The following is a 6,958-nucleotide window of genomic DNA, read 5'->3' on the forward strand; positions in this document are numbered from 1 at the left end:
TTATGTTTATTTCAATATTTACATGATTACATCCATCTTTTATACTCTATTTCTTTATTTTTATTTTTCTATTTAGAACTTATTTTTATTTTTATTTTTCTATTTAAAACTTATTAGACATTTATATTTCTACATTGAATTTAATATCTCCTTATCTTCTACTCACTAAATCAAAGTAGTTCAGCTAAAGTTTAGAATATCGCACAACTATACAACATCAAACACATTTATCGTCTATATATATAAATAGATTTAATAAAATATTACACAAACAAACATAAGATATAAAGAACATCGGTTATAATTCTTCTCAAAGAACTATATGTGCGCGCGTTGGAATCCCTAGTTACCATAAAACATTAAAACAGATTTGGGCCTCAATAGAGGCTATATGCAGTAGCGGCGCAGCAGTGTCAGAAACTCCTGAGGCTTTCCCCAAACCTTTGATAAAGGGAGGTAAAAATAAATGATGGAAGTAATGACGAATAAGCTTAAGTCATCTCAATTCAGCTTTAACGCAAAAGTTTTCTCTGACACCTATGTTATTTTTTCACGTTCAATGTGTTTTTAAAAGTACGACTACTACATTATGAGTAATAATATACGAGTACCAAGTTGATATTATTAGGGACTTGTTAAACATCGCCCGCGTTTTTCTACATAAAGCCCACATTTTTTAAAAATTTTGACATTATTGCCCTTGTTTTAATTTTTACCGAAAATGAAAATTTTCACTCACCAAAAATGAGGAGCAGGACTGGATCGCCGAGTGAAACCGAAGAGCCCTCAACGTCGGCTAGATGCACCGGAGAGACGCCGTTGACGCCGGAAAAGGAGGTACGAAGCCATCTAAAACCACGAATTGGCGGCTGGCGTCCTGTCGGGACGCCGTGACCGTAGTGGTGGCGCCTAGCCAGGACGCTGCCTCCGTAGGTATGGCGCCTGGCCAGGACGCCGCCACCGTGGCCGTGGCGTCTGGCCAAGACGCCGCCACCATGAAAGCGGCGTCCTGGCCAGGCGCCATCGCCACGGTGGCGGCGTCCTGGCTAGACGCCACCGCCACGGTAGCGGCGTCCTGGCTAGGCGCCACTGCATTTTTTTTTTTTTTTTTTTTAATTTAATTTAAAATTTGTTTTTTTTTTTTTTTTTTTTTTTTTGTGTTACAATTTTTTTTCGTTTTTTTTTGGTTTTTTTTTGTTTTGTTTTTAATTGTTTTAAAATGTAATGTAAAATTTTGTGTTTGATTTTTGTGTTTTTGATCGCTATGTTTTTTATGTTTATGTTTTTTTTTTGTTTTTTTTTTTTTTGGTTTTTTTTTTTTATTTAATCTAAAGTTTTGTTTATGTTTTTTATTTTTGTGTTTTGTTTTTTTTTTTTTTTTGAATACTTTTTGTTTATGTTTTTTATTTCTTTGTTTGTTGTTTATATTTTATTATTGTTTTTGCTTTTGTGCTAATGTTGTGTCAAATGTATTAATTTAATCTAATCTTATGTGATTATATTTATATGTTATTGTTGCAGGATTATGGTGGAGACGGAAATGATTATAGTGGGATTTTTGTACACGATGGTCTGTTCGAAGATGCTCAACAAGCGGTTGATTGGGCGAAACATGTTGCAATTAGATCAGGTTTTTGTTTAGTAGTAGCAACTCATAAATCTCAACGGGATGGTAGAATGGATCGCATTTTGAGATGCGACCGTTATCGCAAAAGGGAGGAACGAGATTTCAGTCAAGCGATTCGGTTTGATACAAAGCGGAAAGGTTGTGGGTGTCAGTTCAGAGTAAAGGTTCGACAACAGCAAAGGGGTGACGGTTGGGAAGTGAAGAGTTACGGTAAATGGGGGTATCACGGAGGCAGAGTACGACCGAGCCTTGGATAACTTCAAGGATGCATACCAATGGTGCCCGGCAATCGTAGACTATGTGATGCAGCAGTGGGTGTGGTCGAAACGCCGGGAAATACTCGTATATCCACGTCTGTAACAACGTCATACATCCAGTGATACCTGCCGCATCAGCCCGGCTCGAGAATCCTAACTGGCGATACATGTACGCTAATGTAGCCGACCCCCAAGAAAACTGGCCTACTCTGTCGGGCTCACACGCGTCAACTATGTCGCGTGGCCTGAGCTTGTTTCCGCTCTTATCCGGAAACAAGGTACACCCGAGAAGAAGAAAAACATATGCAGCCAGCTGTGTGTCCTGCGTCCTACGTGAAGTGGGGTGCAAACATCGCTGCAAAACTGCTGCGATCTTAACACCGCCGTGATCCCACACACCAAGTGCCGCTGTGTACAGCGCAGCCCTATCCACCGCCAACAGCTCCGCCAATAAATCTGCCTGATCCGCATCTGTGACAACAGATGCTCGGTTTCCCTCTACGGGAATCCCAAGGATGGCCTCGACGTCATGCAACATGATCGTCATCTCACCGAACGGAAGGTGGAAAGAGTTCGTGTCCGGCTGCCATCGCTCAACGAAAGCCGTGATCAGCGTCGAGTCAATCCTCTCATGCATGGTGGCAGGAAGGTGGCTCACTCTAGTGCCCCTCAATCGGCCGACCATCTCGCTCTCCTCCGGCCAAGCCTCAGCCCAACTACACAAGAAGTTACAAGTCCTCTCCCGGGTTTGGCATTTCAAAATGCCGCTATCCAAAGCCCGCTCTTGGTCCTCCCAAATACGGGTAGCGATGTGTCCTAGAAAGCTAGGAATCACACTCCCGTCTATAGGTCCCCCAGCCACCTCGCCCCTCACCACCCAAGAATCATTAACGGCCCTCGACCGTTTTCTGCTAACCGCAGACACAGTGGACGCAGATGATGTGCCAGATCTACTAACAAATCTACCATCTCTACCCTTACGCACGTCTACCCTACGCGTCTCATACACATCATCAAGCCTCTGACTGAATGGACCGTAATCATCATATGGTCCACTCTGATCGTCCACATCCTCATCTGCATCCTCCTCCTCCTCCTCATCACCATCATCATCTTCATCATCCTCAGAATAGTGCACCCGTTCTCTACGAGCCGAGGCCGAAATACCACGGGATCTAACGTGTCTGGGCCCCGAGCTCTCCATTGAGTTGATCGTACTTCTCATAATGTCCATACTCTTCCCAGCCCCAGAACGAAAATACGATGCCTAACACAAAATAACAAAACATGTAATATGCAATATAAACATGTAATATAAACAATACATAGGAACATAAAATTAAAAATTAAAACCAGAAACAATTTTTTTTTTTAAAAAAAAATAGAACATAAAATTAAAACAAATAAAAAAACAAAATTTAAAAAAAAAAGGGAACATACAATTTAAAAAAATTAAAAACAAATTTTTAAAAAAAAAAAAAAATTTCGAAAATAAAATTTAAAATTAAAAAAAAAAAAAAAAGGAGGAGGCGCCTAGGCAAGACGCCCGTACGGTGGTGGCGGCGCTTAGCCCAGACGCCACCACCACGGCCGTGGCGCCTAGCCTATCCGCCGCCGCCGTGGTAGTGGCGTCTGGGCTAGGCGCCGCCTCCACCGTACGGGCGTCCTGCCTAGGCGCCTCCTCCGTGGTGGTGGCGTCTCGCCTTGGCGCCCCACCGTCGCCGGAGGTTTTTTTTTTTTAAAAAAAATTACAAAAATTACAAAAATTACCTTCTCGCCGGCAAACCGCCTTCCGCCCACCGCCGGAGCCGCCACTTCCTTGCCGGGCCGCCTCGACATAGCTCGGGAAATAATTTAGAGAGAGAAAGTGGAAGTAGAGAGTAGAGAGAGAAATTGTGTTTTTTAGTTTGAGGGCAAAAGTGTCATTTCACTCTTATTTTGTGGGCTTTATGTAGGAATTTGCGGGCGATGTTTAACAGTTCACTATTATACACCAAGTTTAGAGTTGGCGAGGGAATTCATCTTGTGATTTTAAAGTCACGAGTTTGAGCCTTATTAACTATAAAATGCTTGGGAGTTAGAGATTTTCTTACTCTTCCTCTACTTTCAAGCGTTGAGATAATTACATCAAACAAAGCTTGGTTAGTGGTAAGATTTTCATGAATTACATCTCACAATCTCAAAGGTTGTGGGATCTCAAGCCCCACTACAAACTCGGGCTAAAACCTCGTAAGGCCTTTCTCCTTTCCCAAAAAGAAATACTCCCTCCGTATTTTATTACTTGTTCCATTTCTACTTTTAGCATTATTCATTTGACGTACTTTGGCTAATGCTTGTGATTTATACATAAGAAAAAATATAGTCTTGTGGGTACACACATGCACAATAAAATATCACTTTTTTTTTTTTTTTTTTTTTTTTTTAAATAAAATGTAGTATCACTTTCTACATACTACAATTGTTACTCTATGTTCTTATGTTCGAACATAAGTATTACAATTTATTTAAAAAGGAGAGTAATACTCGAAGCAATTGACCCGGTTCTTTTTCTAAAATTATATTGCACTTTTGACTAATATTTTGATTTATATTTAGCCAAATTTCCATAAGAACATAATTTCAAATTATACTTTTTTTGTTTTTTTTTTTAATTGAATTATTTGTGATTTCACGTTTCTCAATACATGATTTTAATCATTAATATTTTTACCTATACTACTTTAATAAATATTATAAAAAACATGTTTTTTAAAAAGTAAATATCGAGACGAATCTAACTAGATTCTACAAACTATGTTTTTCCTTAATCATAAATAACAAAAGATAATCAAAGAAAATTGTGTGAATAGTGTAATATTTCAAATTGTACAATTAAAATTAAACAGAGGAAGTGTAATAATGTAACCAAAGAATCAAAATCAAAAGTAAAAAGTTGTTGACAATGAATCTAAATCTATTTCTAAGACAATGTATTTATAGTTGATACTATTGAACTATAGTGCATGTATTGAGGTCATGCTTTTGGCATGATTTAGTTAGTTATGTCACGTCAGCGGTTGTTACAAGTTGGCCAGCTCATCTTTATTATTCCTACATTATTTTTCTCCCTGTATTAATAGTTCTTACCTGTAATATTATGATCAGATTTTGCAATAATAAATTTTCTGATCTTGTCTTTCTCTCTCTTTCTTTTTGAGATTTCTTCTTCTTCAAGAATATCTTACTTCTTATCATGGTATTAGAGCTAGGTTCCTGAAGATTTTGATCGATTTTGAAATTGATTTCTTCTTTCTGCATTCTTTCTTTTGATTCTCTTCTTCTTCTCTTGAATCGATCAATCGATTGATTACGATTTTCTTGATTTTACCCTAATTCTTCAATTTCTTCAAATTCTTCTTCGTAATGGCTGGAATTGATACTCAGATGAACAACAATCACTCAATTAATACTGCGATTAACTTCAGTGATCTTTACTTCCTTAGTAATGGAAATCATCCTGGAATGTAGCTTGGAACTCATGTTCTGAATGGCTCTAATTTTCTCAATTGGAGTCGAGCAGTGAAAATGGCACTGATAGCTCGGAATAAGCTTTAGTTAGTTGATGGATCGTTGCCTATGCTAGCTACTAATTCTGCTGATTATCAGAAGTGGCTTCGCAATGATTATATGGTGATGTCTTGGATTCTTAACTCAATGGTGAAGGTACTTGCTAAATCCTTCATGTTTGTTAATTCTTCTTAGCAAATATGGATTAAATTGTCTAAGCGTTTTGGTCATACTTCTGCTCCAAGAATTTTCGAGTTACATAAACTCTGACAAGTATTCAGCAAAATAATTCCTCAATTGCTGAATATTTTGTTCAATAGAAGTGTGTTTGGGATTAGTTACAGATTCTTGAAGGTTTTCCTGACTATACTTGTTGTGCTATGAAGCAATGTTCATGTGGTATTTTAAAGAAGGTTCTTGAGAATGATCAAAGAAACAAGTTGATGCAACTCTTATCTGGTTTGAATAGAGATTATGATCAGGTTAAAATGAATTTGTTAGGATTTAATCCATTACCTCATGTGCACTAGGCTTACTATACTCTTCAGCAAGTTGAACAACAGAATAAGCTGAATTCTGGTGTTGTTGAGGTGAATGCTTTGCAGGCTATGAAGGTTTTCCCTAAGCCAGTGTTTACTGGTAGGAAGGATTTCAAGAAGCAGAAAAGTGATGTTATTTGTTAGTACTGTAAGAAGAGAGGTCATTCGATTGATCAGTGTTTTCGATTGTATGCATTGACTGGTGGAATAAATATAAAGGTGTTGATAAGCCCGTGTCTGATAAATCTGATAAGTCTGCTTCACGTTTTGCTAGCAATGTGAGTGAAGAGGATCAGACTGCTGGTATTCTTGGTAAAGCACCTTCTGATGCTGGATCTGCTGGTGTTGATCCTGTTATAGCTTCTGCAGTTTATAAACAAGTGATTACAATGATGCAAAATGGAGGTGGTTCTGCAGCTGGAGATACTGGTACTGGTTCTGCATATGAGGATAATCCTCTCAGTGCTGCTGTTAACTTCGCTGGTATAATCTCTACCTCTAATGCTACTAGTTTGATTAAATATTTTAATCATACTAGCTGGATCATAGACACAGGTGCCACATATCATATGGTTTCTAATTTGGCATAATTTGATTCCATTGAACCACTTAAAAAAACATGTTAAAGTATCCTTTCCCGATGGAATAGTTAAGAGTGTTGGTTATAGTGGAACAATTATTCTTACTCCACATGTCAGCCTTCATAATGTCCTGTATATACCTGAATTTAAACACAATTTTCTTTCAGTGGGTAAATTGTTGGATCATAATGAACTTGTTGCTGTTTTTGAACAAGGTTCATGTTCCTTTCAGGACTCTACAACTAAGAAAGTGCAACCTAAAGGCACAAGAGTCTTAGTTTTATACAAATTTTCTTTTATTCCTTGTCCTGTCAGTAGCAACTTTGCCTCTACTGTTGATGTTGCAAATGAATTTTCTTCTTCTGTTCATAATACTATTACTAGTTCCTCTACACCTAGTCTTGATTT

The sequence above is a fragment of the Chenopodium quinoa genome, unplaced genomic scaffold (assembly GCF_001683475.1).
Source record: "Chenopodium quinoa cultivar QQ74 unplaced genomic scaffold, ASM168347v1, whole genome shotgun sequence".
In the NCBI taxonomy this organism is placed as follows: Eukaryota; Viridiplantae; Streptophyta; class Magnoliopsida; order Caryophyllales; family Amaranthaceae; genus Chenopodium; species Chenopodium quinoa.